Genomic DNA, 19,957 nt, shown 5'->3' on the forward strand with positions numbered 1-19,957 from the left:
ACACGCTGCTTGGGTGGGGGACACGGGCACAGCGTGGAGTGTCGTAAGTGGACACTGTTGGTGCGGATAATGAGGATGTGGGACACATAAACCCTTATGATCAACAGCATGTAAACCTAAAAAGAATTGACTCTCCAGCACAATCATCATTCTATCAGGTCTAATTTCATGTAGAGCAGACAAAGGATTATAAAAACCTAACAAGAAAATATATACACTTGGAAATCAGCATTCAGTGCTTACATGAGGTCATTTTAATGAAACATTAAACTTAAAAAAAGTGGATGGCATCTACCATATTTTTTTGGGGGGGGGCTTTTTGGGTCACACCAGCGATGCACAGGGGTTACTCCTGGCTCATGCACTCAGGAATTACTCCTGATGGTGCTCGGGTGACCATATGGGAATACTGGGAATCGAACCGGGTGGGTCATATGCAAGGGAAATGCCCTACCTGCTGTGCTATGGCTCCAACCCCACAACTAACAAATTGGAAAAGATTAAGTCCTTAATTCTGAAGAAGATTGTGTTATCACAGTTGCTACATTATTTGTTGGGGTAGACAAACATTTAAATAATAAATTTAAAATGTGGTATTGTAATTACATTGTGGGACTCAATGAAATGAGTAAAGAATAAGTAAAAAAAAACTTGTTTGAGGGTTACATGAATAGGACTTATAGTTTGTGATAAAAATTTCCAGTGACAGCACCATCCACAGATTCAATATACGCTATATCTCAAACAGCTTAAGTAGAAATGACATGATATATTCTGGAAAGCTGTGTTAAATGACTTAAGATTCACATGGTAAAGTTAAAAAATTTTAAATAAAAAGTACAACAGAGAATGTATAATTAAGTTCCATGGTATAAACCGAACCATAATTACTTAGTCCACAAAATCTACATATTTAAGTTTTAGGCTCAAACTTGTTTCTGAAATCTTCACTGGGAAAGCTGGAAACTGTCTTATAGTAAAGGAATTTCCCCGCCCCCCCCCCCCACCGCCTTTTGGGCAAAATCCACGGCGTTTGCAGGCTACTCTTGGCTTTTGCATAAGGTGGGGGAATTACTTCTGGAGGTGCTTGGAAGAACATGCTATGGAGCGGAATGAACACAGAACCCCTGTATGCAAAGCACACACTTCAGCCTGCTGGCCTACCTCACCTCCCTAAATGAAAATATCTGAAAGTACTCAGGCATATGCCTTATTTCTAGTCTCAGTTCCAAGCCAAACTGAAGATGTTCTAATGAAGCACATTCTCTTGGGCCACGAGTCAGGAACATAGGAATGGGGAGGGGAATGCTAGCAAACAACAGCAAAAGTAAAAATTTACTGGAAAAATTGGGATACAAAGAAAAATACTAAGTCGCAACACTGCTATAAGACAGTTTCAAGTTGGGACACCACTGGGTTCATTGCTGGGCCTGTTCTGGGCCCACGCCTCTCGAAGGGTTTTGCAGAAGGTTCATTCTCATGCACGGGAGCTAGGGACCAGCCTGCGAAGGTTGGCCATGACTGTGGTGGCAACTGGGTTCCGGAGGTTTGTGGCTGCTGGGGTTCATGTGGGTCAGGCACAGGGACATACCTGGCCCCCTTCAAGGTGCCCTGGTGAAATCAGCCTGGCGTGGGGTGGGAGACATCTCTGCAACATGCTCTCTCGTCTGAGATTCATTTGTGAATCTCTGAATCGTGGCTGTTTATGCGCATATGTGGCCTGGTTTTGATCTCTTTCGACATTTATCTGAAGCAAGGAGATAAATGAGCTCGCACAGCTGAGCTGGAGGTGGTTTGTGGGTGTGGCTCCAACATACCTAATTTCTGGTCATTTAATTTCTCAGGAAACTTGGTCCCAAGTTGTTGGGGTCCAGCCTGAGGCACAGTTGCAATTTTGGGGTATCAGGAAGCCTGAAGGCACCATTAGGCTGCTGATGCACTCGCCCCGCATGTACAGGTTGACCTGCTGGTGGCACTGTACCTCCTAGGGCAGTTTTTTTAAGTGGCCTATGATAAATTGGACAAATTCTTAGACAAGCCCTTTTTCCTACTTTTGAACCTTCTGACCAACAGATGTCTATTTTTAATGAAACAATTTTTTTTTCTGCCTGCTCTTGAACATTAAGTCCAATTTAAAAAGACTGGTTGTTTCTCTTCATTTATTTGTGAATCTTCCGAAAATAACATTGGAGTGACTCCTGACAAATGTCTCCCTCATAATTCAGTAATCAAAAATGCAAATACCCAATGGCTGGCTTTTGCTTCCATCAACACTTTCAAAGCATCATTATTACCAATGCTATCTGAAATTTGTCAAACAATGTAGTCACAGGCCCAACCCAGACTTATTGAAGTAGAGACATAAGATGGTTTGTTTATTAACAAGCCTTCTAAACTGGAGGCTTCTTACAGACTTTTCCCACTTGCAACTACTTTTCACCTGAGAAATTTTTACAGAATCCTAGGCATATAAAACAAATCAAGCATTCGCTGATCATAAATAATATTTATTTTAAAACAATTTTCGTGATTGCACATTGACTTATGTGACCCCATCTTGGACAGCCACCCACAGTGAAAGAAGGGTGAATGCCTCCTGGCTGAATGCCCTGCCTCTTCCCAGGATATGGCTGGTTTTACAGTGCCACATAAGGGGACAGGCAAGTTTCTACTTCTTTTTTGTCCCTGGGAGGGTCATCCTTTCCCATTTGTTTTGTTTTTACTACAACTTCAATTTTCTGGAGGCAGCACCATTGTAAGGGAACCCCTTGCAGAGATCCGGTATCATACATGAGCCTCATTCATTTAGCTTCTTGTTCCTCAACATTCATTTAGTGGGTGTGACTGTTTATAACTGGGTCATATCCATCGGTACTCAGGGGCTACATTTGGCTTAGTCCTTAGGTTACTCCTGGTAGACCATGTTGGACGGGGCCTGAACTTGTGCTCGAGTTCTGTGAGTTGTCTCTCTGGTTCATTCTGCTTTTTTTTTTTGTTTGTTTTTTGATGGGGTCATTTGTATTTATGTTGTTGGATTTTGGGGCTGTTTTTTTTATGACCTTCATAGCCATTTATCACAAGTATGGTAGGAGACTATTTTTTCCATTCAGCAAGATGTGTTTATCTTCTATTTTACAATAAGATGTCTTTATAAAGAGCAAGAGTTTATTTTGCAGTGCAGAAACCATTAATTAATGTAGATTCAAGGGTATTTTCATTGGTCAGCATTTGGTGGCAATTTTAGTGCCAGGGTCAGACAGCCTAGGAAGAGACCTGTAGTGTGACAGTGCCCTGGATCACCAGGCCTGGACAGACCTGGTCTACAGGACAGCCCTGCTCCAAGTCATGGGTGCACCTGGTATCCTATGTCTGGAAGCCCCCAAGCCTTCTGTCGTGCTTATACTAACTTGAGGAGGGGTAGGTGATCTGGAAGCCTGGGGACCGAAGGGGAGCCAGGCTTTAGAAGAGGTTTTTTTTTTTTTTTTTTGTCATAAGTACGTCCTCAGGGGCTGAGCAGGGCACAGCAGACAGTGGGCTAACTGTGTCTGCTTTCTGATTGGACCGTGTTCATTTGGGTTCTTGATAGCAGTCAGACGTGGATGGGATCATGGATGGATGGGATTCAGTGTGTTTAGCTAGGTATAGCTCAATCTTAATCCCTTCGTTTGGGATTGATGGAATTCACTTCAGGATTCTGACATCCGGATGCTGCCATTTGTAATAGGGATCAAAGATGATCTCTCCCAGCAAGATTGCAAAAGGTCGCTAAGGACACTGACCAGAACAGAATATGAACAGTAGGGTGAGGGTGCTTGACTGCAGCTACACCCCACTCTCGTAGGCCAAGGTTTCATACACCACAGCTGCTTAGAGAGCTCTCTTCAGCTAGGGGCCAATCACACCCATTTCCTGTGGCCTGGAGGTGCAGCCTAGCCTTGGATTCTGAAGCTGCTCATTAGGGTTCCTCTCCTGAGAAGGATGTCTTGGCTAGGAGTATTGTTTGGGTGGGGATCAGATAGGATTCTGAATTCAGCCTAGTTTTTGGTGTGACCTTGCCATGGTAATGGATTTCCCCCCCCAGAGGTCACCTTGGCCTATAGGATTTTTTTCTTAATTTATTTCACCCCACAGGAACGTGAACTCCCCAGGGCAGGGAACTATTTTCTCTCTGTCCCTCCTGAACTCCTGGTTCCTGGTACTGCACCTGGTCTACAGTAAAAGCTGACACAAATTCTAGAGATTTTGCATAGTATAATTAGTTTTTATTGTCAGGACACAACAATTTTAGCAACATGTATCTAAAATGGATGAACTACAAAGGAAGCTGACAGAGAACACTGCATGTTGACAACTGTGCAACAGAGTTTATTGCTTTAGACTTGTCCCTAATGATATTGCAATTTTTGAGTGAGAATTTCTGTGGTAGAAAAAGTATGGCAGGGCTTCTAAGAAAATTGATATGCTAATTTATATTCTTATTTGTACAGTGCATAGAATCTTATTTATTAAGTGGCTTATATACATACTTTAATTGGATTAATAAAGGAACTACTAAAATAAATGAAAGCAACAATAAAAAAATTAACAGCATGCTAATAAGTACAATAAGATTTTTTAAATCAATCTGCTTTACTGACATTTGGGGGAACTGGTTAGGTCACTCCCAGCGATACCTGGCTCTGTGCTCAGGGGAACATATACGATGTCAGGGATCAAAAGAGAGGTTGATCATATGCAAGGTAAGCATCTTAATTTCTGTACTCTCTCTCTGGTCCTGACATTTTTTTCAACCTAAATACAAATTCACCTTATTCAGTGTTAAATTCAGTGTTAAATGCATACAGTAAAAACAATACCACGAATACTATAAAACTAAATATCAGAGAATATGACATCATGAAAGCATTTTTCATGAATATTTTAAAATAATATTGAATGTCAGACATCATTCTGAATGCCACATAAATTTTATTAACAGTAAAACTAATAAATCGATTTTTTGAGCAGTGTGATATTATGAGTAAATTCTATTAAAATGTTCATAATAACATCACTTATTGATCTTGTGCTCAGTGGTGTTATTTGGATACTAGTAGAACAGAATGAATATGCATTGAACTATTGATTCTAAAAGAAACTATACTGGCAGGGGCCATAGCTCAGTGGCACGCCACATGCTTCAGATGTATGAGTGTAGGGTGCAGAGATAGTACAGGGAATAAAGCTTTTGCTTTACATGTGCCCAATACCAGTTTGATCCTGGGCACTGCATGTGGACTTCTGAACATCACTAGGAGTGATCCTTGAACACGGAGCAAAGAGTAAGCCCTGAGCACTGCTTTGTATGGCCTAAAGTAACTCCCTATTCCCCCAAATCCTGGATGAATGTATGCCCCAGCTCAATTCTTGACCACCGGCACCCTTCCAAATGGACAAACTATGCAAACTGAGTAAAGCTGCAGTATTTAGTATACTGGTGCCAATAAATCTAGCTCACCATTTTAGTTTTATTTTGCTATGATCGTAAATTTAGTTCTTAAAATATTTAAACTTTGTAAATATACTCCAATCTACATGCTGCAAGAAATGCTTAATGTTCTTCAATAAACTCCATGTTCACAGAAACCCTACATCTACACTTAACTTTCAATATGCATACAACAAAAGATATAACTGGATTAAAAAATCATCAGCATTAGCGATGTGGAGAGTAATGTCTAAGTGGCTACAACATAATTATCATCTAATTGGGTAATAAATGGATGTACTCATAATCTTCCCATCATTATTAGTTAAATTATGCTTATTAGAGTCACCTTAAATGACTTTCCCCCCTTTCAATAATCTTTCTCTGCATATCAAATATTCATTTAGCTCCATCATAGTACTTAGCTATGCCCCATCCAAATTTCCTACATGTTTCATCACTCACCTATTCATTGAAGTAATTCATCTTTATTTATAAGCATACTTACTTATATCTACTTTCATTTAAAATATTGTTGCATCATGATGCCCTAAGCATGTCTTTCCTACATATTCCAATGGTGAGGGGTTAAAAAAAAGGTTCCCAATTTGTGCACAAGTATTGTGATATTCTGAGCAAATTCTAGTGTACAAGTACTGGGCTACTGGGGCTGGAGCGATAGGGCGTTTGCCTTGCACATGGCCAACCCGGGTTTGATTCCCAGCATCCCATATGGTCCCCCTAGCACTGCCAGGGGGACAACGCTGAGTACATGAGTGCATGAGCAAAAAGTATATTAAAAAAAAAAAGCAAGTACTGCAATATTATGAGTAAAATTACATTTAGGCAGAAAGACTATATCCCCTCCCCCCAAAAAAACTCTGAAGTACTCTGAAAGTTCCTGAAAATGAAGCTTGTCCTTGGGGGTAAGGTAACAAGCATATTATGCCAAATCTATGGTGAAGAACACTGCTAAGATGAGCCATTTCTTGTTACCAAATTTACCACTGAATTATACATTGATCCAAGTCTTCACTAAACGTTAAATTCAAACAGCAAGTGTTTATAGATATTTATTTCACTGCTCCCTGTTTGCAACAGCAAGTGGGATTTATTAGTCTGTCCTTTGACTCTGGGGTGGCCTTGTGATTGCCTTTGACCAGCAGAATGCGATAAGATTTGCTGTGACTCAGGTTTTGAGCCTAAAGCTTAGGAGACCTTGCCTCTTTGACTTGCTTCTGGCAATGTCATGGTCACATGAACAATCTGATCTAGTGCCCTTGAGACAGAAAAATCCTGCAGAGAGAGATGTCTAACTGGTTTAGTCAGTCCAACTCAGGTTCGGATGTACGAGTGAGCCTGGCTGGCACTGCACTGGCCTTTTAATATGAAGTCTCAATGGAACAGGGATAGACTGACCCAACTCAATCCAGCCTAGATGGCCAACTCAGAGAACCAGAAGTATTATTTCCAATAACTGAAAACTACTGAAACAAACTGTACATCTAAAATAGGGTTTTATTGAAATTAATTACCAAATTTAGAAGCTCTATAGCTCTATCTTTGGACAAGTTTCAAACGCATTTCCTTATGAAATGATGAGAGCCTCATAGGATTATTCTAGGGATACAGTTAAAAGTTTTAAATCAGGGTCTAGAATATAATAAACATTCAGGTTATTGTAATTTATACAAAGCTATTAAAATAACAGTAGTAGGGAAATTTAAGTAGTAGGGAAATCTGGTGATATTTTTCAGGTTAAAAAAATACAAAGATGCATGTGTAGTTCTAAATCTTCAGTTATAGTACAGCTATTACATATGCAAACCTAAGAGTAAAGTAGCATTATCCTCCCAGTGATTGTCCAGGGGAATCTGTGTTTAATTTTCTTCATTGCTCTTCTGTACTTGCAGTTTTCCTCTTTTTTTTTTCCCTTTTAGTTTTCACAGGCCCTTTTCTCCCCTTCCCTCTGCGCGCCCGCCCCTCCCCCCCACCTAGTGCTCAGGGCTTACTCCTGGCTCTGATACTCAGGGGTTATTCCTGGTGGTTCTCAGGGATGGGAACAAAATACAGCCAGATGCTTGCAAGGCAACATCTTACCTGCATTAGCTCTCTGCCCCCTCAGAACTTTATAATAATTTTTATTGGTTCTTGAATCAGAAGAAAATTATTAAAAATTAATGTTACATCTATAGAACAGCTAATTATTTCCTTGAACTTCAAAAGCTTTAGGAAAGTTTTTTATTAGACTCAATCATAAGCTTTGTAACTACTAATATGCTAATATTTTCCTATTTATGTCAGGTAGAGAAAAAGCTACAGAGTCAGAAAGAATATGGCATTAAGCTGGGTAGTCTAAATTACATACAAGAAAGCGAAGTTAAGAAAAGCCCTTAGATGTTTGTCTTGCACGCAGCCGACACGGGTTCGATTCCCAGCATCCCATATGGTCCCCTGAGCACCGCCAGGAGTAATTCCTGAGTGCAAAGCCAGGAGTAACCCCTGTGCATCACCGGGTGTGACCCCCCCCCACAAAAAAAAAAGAAAAGCCCTTAGAGACTTATTTTAAAAAGCCTCAAGGTAACACTCTTTTGTGCTTGGAATAACATCTCCCATCCCCACCCTCTGGTTTCCAGTAAACTAATTCCTATTATCTCAGTTTAAAGGTCACCTTCCAGAGGTGTCTTCCCTGGCTTTGCCCATTGTTACTTGGCTTTCCCCATCTGTTTGACTTGTAATCCCCCCTTACAGTACACTGTAATTCACAAATAGTTCACATATGTTACCACATATAATTGAACTTTTTGCCCCCCTTGCTTGCTACATGACTGCAAAGAAAAGCAACAGAGACATTTCAAGCAAAAGCTCCCCCACGGTGTCTTTAAAAATAAATAGTGGAAACTGAGGGTCTGTAAGCATATGTAGGAAACACTTAGCAAACATATCAGGGAAAAGCAAAAGAAGAAAAGCAACAGCTCCCAAACTACAAATTCTTTGAAAAGAAAAATTAGACCACTGCTGTAAAGTATAGCAACAGGCCAAAAAAGGACACACCAACGAACTCATTGATAAACGCAATTTTGAAGGAAAAATTATTTGTAATCTATTTTGCAAGTTGAAGACCAGCATAGTTTATTATTTTTTCCCTGTATTTTATATTGAGGCTTTTCTGAGATAATATTTATATAAAAAATCATTTCTATAATCTATTTGATATGGCCAAACCAATTTAAAAGTAATTTTCACATTGAATCTGTATATTACTCATACTTTAATTATTCAAGATGTAGTTTAGTATGTGAAGGTTTGATCACATAGTTGAAAAACAATGCATATCAATTACTTTTTCCAAAGCTGTACTAAGAATAAAACAATTGTGAATGAAGTCTATTTAGGATTGTGTTCTGAATTTAAGCAATACTTGTTTACATTTTATATAAGTATAAAAATGTTTAATACTCTTCAATTCTCTAGATAATAGCCAGTAAGTTCCTATCTGAAATAATCAATTCTACATAGAGATAATGGTGCCCCAGGAAAACTGAAATTTAAGTTATTCAAAATTAAGAGACTTTTCAGCTACTGTAGAAACCTATTTAAAGTTGTTGTTTTTAAGTATATAAATATCTAAACACTCAAGTTTGGCCAACATCTTCAGCAAATACAATTAAATGTAAGTAAGTACTATTTATTTTGGTATTGGGGCCACATCCAATGATATCGGCAGGGGGGCTGCTGTTAGTTCTGTGCCCTGTGTCAGTCCTGGTCATGCTTGGGAGCAAGTGAGGCCAGAGATTGAACTGGGGACTCCTAGATGCAAAGTATACACTTGGTTCACTGAGCCCTCTAACAGCCCCAGAGATAAGTATAGTTTAATAGAAGGTGTGATAAGATCGCAAGCAGAAAAGGAAGCCTGTAGATTCTAGAAAGGGAAAAATAAAGCAGGTAGTATCCAAATTCAACGAAACAAATGATTTTTTTTTTGGGGGGGGTAACACCCGGCGATGCTCAGCAGTTACTCCTGGCTCTGCACTCAGGAATTACGCCTGGCGGTGCTCAGGGACTATACGGGATGCTGGGAATCGAACCCGAGTTGGCTTCGTGCAAGGCAAACGCCCTACCCGCTGCATTATCATGCAGCCCCACAAATGATCTTTTACTGTTGTTGCAGTTTCACACATTACAAACAAAATAAGTAAGTGGTAATATTCATAGATGCTGAGTGGGGTCATGAAAAATATCTCAAGGAGACTCAACCTAACAGGTGACAACTAACTGTAATGCTGAGGACGGGAGAGAAATGCAGTTAGCTACCCAATGCTCGAGAAACAGCTCAAAAGATGGGAGTGAAGGACAGGATCTGACCCCTGCTAGTACCTCAAGGTCCCCTAGGAGCCCTCTGAGCATCACTCCATGAGGTCCAGAAAAAGGTGGGGAGGCTGGAGAGGAGCAGTGGGTAAGGCACCCAGACAACCTGGGTTCCACCCCCAGCATCCCATATTGTGCCCTGAGCATTATCAGGACGGATCCCTAAGCACAGAGCCAGGAGAAAGCCCTAAGCACCTCTGGGTACGCCCCCAAGCCCCAAACCTAAATAACATAAAAATGAAAAAGAAAAATCCCAAAAACTTCTGCACAAAATACATGCTTAGGCTGGAGAGGAAGGGAGCATCAGTATTATAAAACGAAGCATCTAGTATTTTAGAGAACATTCTTTAAGCAAAGCAAAAGCTGTAAAAAATAAACGCTCTACTTTAACTAATAAGTAGTAAAATATAAAACCAATTTAGAATCAGGAGGACTCAGGATAAAATCCTACCTGCAGAGGTATCTGGCTTGTGTGCAGTTTGGGAATCACAATAAAAGCGAGTTAGTTGACAATGTGTGAGTGAAAAAGTTTCACAGGATAGAATTTGCATTTCCTGCTTTACCTGGGAGCCTGGAGAATGTGGCCACACTAGGTCAACATTCCTGCCTTGCAACAGTGGTCTGGAAGGGAGATGCAGCTGCTACTTCACCAAGAACTTGGCTCTCGGGCTCACTGTGGCCGCTTCCTGCTTCATTCCCGCCGGCGCAGACTCTGTAGGTACTCGAGTTCCCAACCTCTGGAATACAAGGGACACTGAGATAAACCCTGAGGAGCCCGTGGCCAGGCTAAGAAGATAAATGACATTTTTGAGGGGGGGTGGAGGTGGGGTTGTTTGGGCCACACCCAGGGTGTTTTTCAGGGAACCACATGTGCATATGTGGTGTCTGGGAGGAAACCCAGCTTGGCTGCATGCAAAGCAAGCGCTCTAACCCCTGTAATTATCAATCCAGAACCAAGTGACTGTTTTTGAATGACTGTTTAACCTACACTTGATAGCTTCTTCACAGGGGTGGAGAGTGAACTCTCACAGGATCACCATGCACATTTAGTGGTATGTGCTGGAGAATCTGAGAGCCAGATAAAACCACAAGCAGGCAGTTATCTTTCTTTATTGGAGGAGAGTGTTGGGCCACGCCCAGCTGTGTTCAGGGACTACTGCTGCTTCTGCACTCAGGGGTCACCCTTGATGGTGCTCAGAGAACCACAATCTGCACCAGGGCTAGAATGTACAGAGAATTCTCATCCAACTTCAATCGTCTTTTTTTTTTTTTTTTTTTAATCTTTTCCTTTGGTAGGGGAGGGGGCTGGGGGAGTGGAGGGTTGGGCCACACCTGGTGGCGCTCAGGTTTTACTCCTGGCTCTGGAGCTCAGGGGTCACTCCTGGAGTGTCTTGAGGGTCCATATGGGATGCCAGGGATCTAACTGAGCTGGTTACTCGTCAGGCCTGCCTGCTGTACTATCTCTAAGGCTTTCAACTAACTTCTTTTAAGCATCATTACCAGCAATACTATAATAATATTCTCTAGTTAATTCACCTTGGAACAAAAAAAATTATGGGACCAAATTATTTATTACCAAGATTAGACTGTAGCACTATCTTCCTGTTGTTCATTGATTTGCTTGAGGGGTACCAGTAACGTCTCCATTCTGAGACTTGTTACTGTTTTTGGCATATCGAATACGCCATGGGGAGCTTGCCAGGCTCTGCCGTGCGGGTGAGATACTCTTGGTAGCTTGCCGGGCTCTCCGAGAGGGATGGAGGAATTGAAACCCAATCAGCCACGTGCAAATGCTCTACCTGCTGTGCTATCGCTCCAGCCCATTACCAAGATTAAGAATTATAAAATAAATCATCTTCCCTCCTTGACTCTTGAAACTGCTTTTTTTTTAATAGCAAAAAACTAACCAACAAAAAACCCCATAATGAAACAAAACAAAACAAAAAAACCCAAAGCATGTATAAGGGCTTTCAAAAGTATACATGAGACCTTATCCCCCTTTTTTTTCCCCCTCTAGTCACAAGGTTCTTCCTTAGCCTGAATGAAATAGTCCTTGGGAGCAGTCACTGAATTTTGTTGTATTTTCATGATTGTGAGGCAGTCATCTGATTATATAATAGATCTTCTAAGTGCTTTGATATCACTGAATATTAGTGACTTAGATTCAAGGTATTAGTGTGTCAATTAATGAGAATGACAAATAGGCCACAGATTTGGGGGGCAAAAGTGGCTAAGGGAATGTACAGGGCAGAGCCTAGCAATGTGGTAGCATACTATTCTTCTCCAGAAAGCAGCAAGAGATAGAGAAGCAACTGAAAGATGTGGGACAATGTTTAAAAAGTCAAATGTCCATTGTCCTGATATACCAAGGACACTGCAAGACATAACGTTCAGTGTTTTCATTACTGAGTGTCAGTGACACTGGAGGCACTGGGATGAATACTAGGGACCAAGCAGAACATTGTCATCAACTCAAGGAGCTTGCTTGGGCAGCTGAGAGGGGGACAGGGCAGGCAATTGAACATGCAACTACAACACTGAGATACAGGCTATGGCAGTGCCAAGGAGGAGGTACTCAATGAGCGCAAGGAGTCTAGTTTACGGGGAGGGGGAAGCTGGGCACAGCAGGATGCGCAGAGGCTAGATGGGACACTCAACACAGCATGCAAATAATCTCAGTGCCCCAACGCTAATACCAAAGACGTTATTTTCCATTTCATAATAACCATTCAACACTGTACTCAGTTTCAGCTGGGAAGCAAGTATTAAAGGTCTCACTCTATCGGGTCTTTGAAGGGGCAGGTACTGTATGTGATGAAGTGTTAATGCATATTTTCCACAGGGAGATGCCTTCCAGGTACTGAAAATAGAAATGGTGACCCGGTATGTAGATTGCAAGTATTGTTTTCTAGAAGAAAAACTATTAAAGAGTGATGATTCACTGCAATAAGAAAGTAATATTTGATGTCAGTACACTGCAAGCAAAATCTAATAAGAGTAAGATATGGATGAGGAAGTCTAAGTACTCAGATAAAGGAATTCAAAAGTGAAGTATAGCCTTTATTTTCACTAAATTTAGAAATAATAGTAGTTGATACTTGTGCTATTTCATGGGAAATGTGCTGAACATTTATACATTCACATATTAACTCATTTAATCCATAACACAACTCTGTAATTCTATTAGTTTTTTCTTTTTAAAAATTGAGGAAATTGAGGGAAGAGAAATTAAATAACTTACACTATACACCCCTTTCCTACTTTAATTATTTTCTTTATAGTATTTATTATTATCAAATATACTGCATGTTTTTCTATTAACACTGTTAGTCTGTCTTCTCTGACAAGAATGTAAACTCTAAGCACACAGATGTTTTATAAAATATATGCGGTTTTTTTTTTTTTTTTCTTTTTGGGTCACACCCGGCAATGCACAGGGGTCATTCCTGGCTCATGCACTCAGGAATTACTCCTGGCGGTGCTCAGGGGACCATATGGGATGCTGGGATTCGAACCCGGGTCGGCCGCGTGCAAGGCAAACGTCCTACCCACTGTGCTATCTCTCCAGCCCCCAATATATGCGTTCTTATTAAAAATACATACTTGCTGTTTTTTTGCTGTGAGTTTAAAAGTTGCTTGCTCAGCACCGTGTTCAACATTATAAAAAGGAAAGTGAAAATACCATCAGGATTGGGTGTGGTGTGGGAGTTAGGTGCATGGAAAACCACAATTAGTAGTTCTGTATTTTTAAAAAATTAACAGTATTGTAAATCACAGAACCTCAATCAATATGTCAGAAAAAATGTCATCAGCGTTCTGAAAGAACTGAAGATTTAGGAATAGCAATAAAATACAAATAAAATACCCAGGGTGAAAAATGACAAGTCCTCCCATTCAGAATCACTTTAATTTCTCCATCAATGGTAACTGAAAATTCCTCTTCACTCTTCTCCGAGACACCCTAATATATCCTGCATTACACTTCACACTGGTGCACGGTTTGTTTCCAAGGCGTAGAAATATGCCCTCCTGCCTTCTTAAAGAAACCTTGTCTTAAACTCTAGTATCAATTCTACCATCAAGACCTCTTCAGACTCCTGGAGTATTCCTTCTGCCTTAATGTGCTGCTGACATGTATGAAACAGCACCCACATACTTAATTTCATACAAGCACACTCCTTGTTTCATATAAATCTTGATGGTTGTTGCCAAATAAGAGGCATGTGGGTGAAAATAGCACACTTTAAGTTGAATTATTTGTTTTCCTAACATTTCAAAGTATTGAAGAAAATTTTTATATCCGTAAGATAGAAAAATTTTTGCTAATATGCTAAAACTGACCAGTGAGATACTGCTAATTACAGGTGTGTATGTGATCAAAATAGAATAGGTGCGGGGTATAAGCCATTTTTTTTTTAGCACAATTTGTAGATTCATGGAACTTTTTAGTTCCATGAATGCAGAAAATTACTTGCTGAATAAAGAAATGAATATGCTATAGAAACACAGATATAAAAAGTAACAAAAACAAATAAAGGTCAGAGAGTTTGATATCTATAGATTTTTTACAGTTGTATAGCTTTAAGCAAGACCTTTAACCTGAACTTTAATTTTCCAATTTGTAAAATTAATGGGCTGGAAAAAAATCAGTAGTTTCCAACTAATTTTTGTTGTAGATCTCTCTTGTAGACAACAGCTAAATGGAACCTGTGTTATATAACAGCGAAAAATGTTGCCTCCTTAGCATAGCAGGCAGCATGCCAGTACCATCAACAGAAAAAGAGATTAGTTAGTAACAAATCACTTTATAAGATTAAATAATAACATTACTTATAAAATCCAACAAAAACAATTATTTGATTAATAAAATAATCAAATAATTGTAAAAAAGTGTGAAATCGAGAGGTCCAAAAAGCAGTTGTATTTTTATGGGTCTAGCAAGTTTCCACTGCACAACTCTGCTACTAGTGATTGTATATTTTTTTTTAAAGAAATTTTTTATTGCAATTCTATAGTTTATACTACTAGTAAACCACAAATAATAAAAATAAATATAAAAAATCATTTATCCCATTATGTTGTCTTTGGATCTTTATTGCTACAAATGCCAAAAACACGACTGAATCAAGTTGTGGTATGTATGCATAATGGAATATTATGCAGCTCTAACAAAGAACCAAATCATATGATTTGTAGCTACAGGGATGGAACTAGAGGTTATCAAGCTGAGTGAAGTCAGTCACAAAGGGACAAAAACAGAATGACCTCTAAAATGTGTGGCTTAAGATACAAAGCGGTTGTATTTTAAAAAGGCTTCGTCAGGGGCTGGAGAGATAGGAACCCAGTGTAAAGTGCCTGCCTTGCACACAGCTGACTGTGTCCCAGCACCACTCATCATGCTCTGAGCCCCACCATGAGTGATCCCTGCGTGCAGAGGCAGCTGTTTGTTCTGGACACCACAGGGTGTGGCCCAAATCCAAATGAGAATAAAGCAAACAAAAAGGATCCTCATCAAACAAACACCATCAACATTCTATACATGCTAGAGTTCCATGTTCATCTTTGATACTATCTGGATCCCCAAACACCATTGCTTGTGGCTCACTGCCCCTTCCCCCCAAAAAAGAAATCTGAGTTGTTTTGTTTTTTTATAATATTGAGACACTTGATTACCGCAGAAAAACTATTGCAAGTGCAATCTGTTTACTTATCTTAATTTTTTTGAGCCACACCCAGTGGTGCCTAGGGAATGGAGTTCTCAGAGCTCACTGCTTCAGGGGAAGCTCCTGGCAATGCTTGGAGGACCATGCACACCGAACCAGAGATCAAACCCAGAGCTTCTGCATGCAAAGCATATGCTCCAGCCCTCTGGTCCAGGAAACAATTTTTCAATACCTAATTTGACTTTGGCCATATTACGAGCTCTGCCTGAAGGAGGGGGAAGAAAAGCTGGCTTACTCCATGCTGCTGCAGTGTACTTGCTTGCAGAATCGGATGTGAAATATAATAATGGATCTGAGGTTTCTAAAAGGCCAGCTAGAATTAAAATATATATTTATCAAAATATCTATATGTGTTCAAGTATTTATGTTGAAATTGGTAGCAGTTACAGTTCATACAATCACTAACTAGGCTCAGAAAGATAACACAAGGGTTAAGGCACTTGGTTACCGTGTGTGATCCTGGTTTGATTCCTTGCACCCATACAGTCCCTTGAGCACTGCCAGGAGTGATCTTGAGCACAGAGCAGGAGTAAGCCCTGAGCACCACCAGAGGTGACCCCAAATCCCCAAACAAACCATAAACTAGCAAAACAGCTAATTTGTTTTGTTCCCTGAGGTGCTCCTGTGTTACAATATGGTATAACACATGAGTGCTCATGTTATTTTTATTACAGTTTTAAATATGTCATAGTTTTTAAAATTTAAATTTATGCCCTATATTTGGAAAACAAAAATCCTGAACCTACTAATTCTATTAGTTGTACATAAGCTAGAAAAGCAAGACTTTCTAAAGATGACTTTAACTGCGTAATGTTCAATGTATACTGTCTCTTTGGGTCACACTCTGTGGTACTGAAGAGCTACTGCTGGCTCGGTACTAGAGGGTCACTCTGGTGGTGCTTGGGACTGGACCTAGTTCTCCTGCATGCAGCAGCTCCTAAGGCTATCTCTTGGGCTCAATAGTGTTTACAGAGATTAGATACCCTTGAGGCAGGGGAGAGCCTGATCAGACTGAAGTGGAGAACTTGGGCTAGGGAATATGACAACTCTAGCTTTAAAAACATGCCAATCTTCCTATTATAGGATGAATCTGTGTGCACATAACTGAAAGCAATGTTGGCATCACAGATTCATTACATTTTTAGCATATGTATTACTGGCCCACAGGTAAGTTTATTTTCATGTAGCTTAATGGCTCAATACTTTCTGATAATGACTTCTGTCAGATGTCAAATAATATTTTAGTACTTTGCTCTTTATTTGCTTAATCAACACATTCTGATTTAAACTACAGAGAAAACCTTCTTCTCTGACCTCACTTAAAAAAATCACTGAATTAAAACAAAAATAAGAAACATTTCCATCTGAGAACAGACAAATGTTTATCTCTGCTTTTGCCAGTAGAGCTGTATGCTTTCCAGTGCCAGTTTAATTTTTTCCCCAAAGCTGTCCAAACCAATAATATTTACTGATACAATTTAGGAATTTATTATCATTGACCGTAGGGGTGTGGGTGTCATGTCACACCCAGCCACGTTCACGGGCTGTTCCTGGCAGTGCAGCGGGTCTATATACGGTACTGGGAATCGAACCATGGTCAACCACATGTGAGGAAGGCGTCTTAACTCTACTCCCGTCTCTCCAGCCCAATTTAGGAAGAGGCTATCTGTGAACTGATCAGAAACATCAAAAGCAGAACGACTGCTTCCATTAAAGCCAAGCCGAAAGTACAGTTTGCTTTTCCTGAATACTGACCACACACAGAGACGTGGGAGTTGGGTGTCGTGCAGTGCAGGAATTGGGGTCGGGCCCCCGAGCACTCTAAGAATGTGCTCTCCCACTTGAGTTTTCTCTTTAGACATCTTTTAATATCAACCTTTTAAAAGATGAGGTCTAGTGATCTGGGAAAGAGAAAATCTCAAATAATTTTGTACTCAGAGATTCCTCCAGGGAATGTACGAGCGAATACAGCAAGTTCCAGGATCAAACCAGGGTCACTGGGGACAAGGAAAGTGTTTTAACCCCTGTAGTAAAATCATTCTATGTCCAAATCATCTTGCAAAGATTTTTGAGGTGTTTTATTTTTATTGTTTGGTGGGAGGGGGTATCCCAAGAGGTTCCCAGGAGGTCTAGGGACCCCTACTGACAATTCTTGGCCAAGTATGTAAGCAAGTCTGCTGGAAAGGCCAGAAGATGGGTGTTGTTTGGGCCCTGTGGTAATCCCCTGGGATTAACCAGACCACCCAGACAGTGTCTGAGGAGCACCACCCGACTTTCCCCAGGGAACCATACAGCACCCCTATATATCTCTAGGTCCTCATGGATTTTTAAAATTTGTTTTTCTATTCTGAGTTTTTATTTCTGTACCTAATTAGATAAAAAGAAATATTTGCAGTTATATTTTGGTTTAACAACAATGCTATTCTCTGATAAATAGAGAAAGACTTTACTAAAGAGACTATTGAGTATGCATATATTAATGTATGTGTATATATGACAGTGATATATATATGTGCATATATACATCAAAAGAATATTTAATTACAGGTATTTAAAAATTATTCCTGCCTCTAAAAAATCTTTTCAATTATTGAGTCAATTACAGGTTCATACAGTGTTGGGCAAGTGGTATTCTCTACTGCTACCACAAAGCAATAATTATTTGTGGCTTAGAGTCTAAGTATCAGATTGAAAGGAAGTCACTGGGTTTTAAGGCCTCATTCTATTTATTTACATATCAAACCAGTGCCCAGATCATCTGTGGTCCACACCTGGTAATATCTGACACCTGTACCTGGCAGGTTAATGTGAAGCATCTGAGCAAATGGCACTGTTTGGGCCGGGAGACGGAGCTTGGGTGACTGGGGGTGACTAGAGCCATTCAGTAAGGCTACTTTTATATGGTTCTCTATTATATACATATATTTAGAAGGGCAAGGGAGATAGATCAAAGGGGTAGAACACACGTCTTACATGTACTAGACTCTGAGACTGATCCCTGGTACTCATGGCCCCCCAGAACTTGAGGTGTAGCCCTGTGGCCCTTGGCACATTCAGCTGAGCAGCATCGTGTGGCAGAGCTCCTGATACTGCACCGTCAGGCCCCCACACCCAGGCCAATAACACTGGCAGAGGCCCCTGGGGCCCCAGGACCCCTGAGCACTGCTCGAGACACTTCCCAAACATATTGACAGGGAAGTTGTTCATACTGATAATTATCAAAAGAAAATTCTTTAGTGAGAAAAATCTCTGAAAATAGATATATCTAGCAAATCCTAAAAATAACTGACACATGAAAATGACAGAATTATGAGAAAATGATCAAATTAAGAACTACAACACATCTAACAATTCTCACAAATCTTTTACTGAGGTTTTTTTTTGATAATTGCATTCACCATTTGGTTTATAAGATAAATTATTTTGTACCTGCTAAGGATGCAGGCTTGAGGGAGTGGGAGTGGGGAAATGGGGACAATGGTAGAAGCAAGGTTACAAGGGCAACAGGATTGGCATTGGAACACTGAATGGCCGTAGCAACTGAATTATATAAAATTCTGTGAACCCTGGTGTTAAACAAAGGGAAAGTGAAAAAGAAACATAGCTCAGAAACCACTAAATTACATAAGATGAAATTAGGGGCGAGAGGTCACACACCACGTAAGGGCCTTGCCTTGTAGGCAGTTGGCCTGGGTTCAATCCCGAGACCACAAATGATCCTAGGAGTAAGCCTGAGTAATGCCAGGCATGGTCCCAACCCCAAATTAAACAAACAAAAGTACATCTGAGACTAAAAATTAGCATAGCAAAGTATTTAAGAGCATGAATGTTGGGGTTGGAATGATAGTACAGAGGTTAAGGCCTTGCACGTGGCCAATCCAGGTTGGATCCCTGGCATCCCATATGATCCAATGAACCTGCCAGGGGTGACTCCTGAGTGCAACTCCTGAGGAGTAACCCCTGAACACTATCAGGTGTGGCCCCCCAAACAACAAAAAGAGCATGAATGTTAGACCCAGACTGCTAGGGTTGACATAACTGTTAATTTCTGTAGGACTTAGGGTAGATTATCCTTCTATCCCTCATTTTCCTCATTTGCAAAATGGAGATGATAATAATAAATCCACCTGTAATAAAAGAAACGATTCCATAACTTATATAATTCACAAAATGCATATTATATAATTTAATGACTTAAATTAAGACCCCACACTAAATCAAACTGAAATATACATGCATTGAGGTTGGAGAGATACGCTGGAGAGGTTGCATGTGGTTGACACAGGTTCAGTCGCTGGCATCCCCTATGGTCCCCTGAGCACAGCCAGGAGTAATTCCTGAGTACAGAGCTAGGAGTAGCCCTGAGCATCAGCTAGTATGACCAAATGACAAAATGAAC

The 19,957-nt window shown here is 40.3% G+C and overlaps 1 protein-coding gene across 4 annotated transcripts in view; it reads right to left on the reverse strand.

Annotated features, from left to right (window-relative positions):
- MBD5 (methyl-CpG binding domain protein 5) overlaps positions 1-19,957 on the reverse strand; it is a 459,774-nt gene that overhangs the window by 73,503 nt on the left and 366,314 nt on the right. For all 4 annotated transcript variants that reach the window (XM_055123313.1, XM_055123194.1, XM_055123379.1 and 1 more), the window contains exon 5: positions 10,399-10,572. The gene's annotated coding sequence lies outside the window, so the exon portion shown is untranslated. The remainder of the gene's footprint in view (positions 1-10,398; positions 10,573-19,957) is intronic.

Source organism: Sorex araneus, chromosome 1, assembly GCF_027595985.1.
Source record: "Sorex araneus isolate mSorAra2 chromosome 1, mSorAra2.pri, whole genome shotgun sequence".
Taxonomy (NCBI): Eukaryota; Metazoa; Chordata; class Mammalia; order Eulipotyphla; family Soricidae; genus Sorex; species Sorex araneus.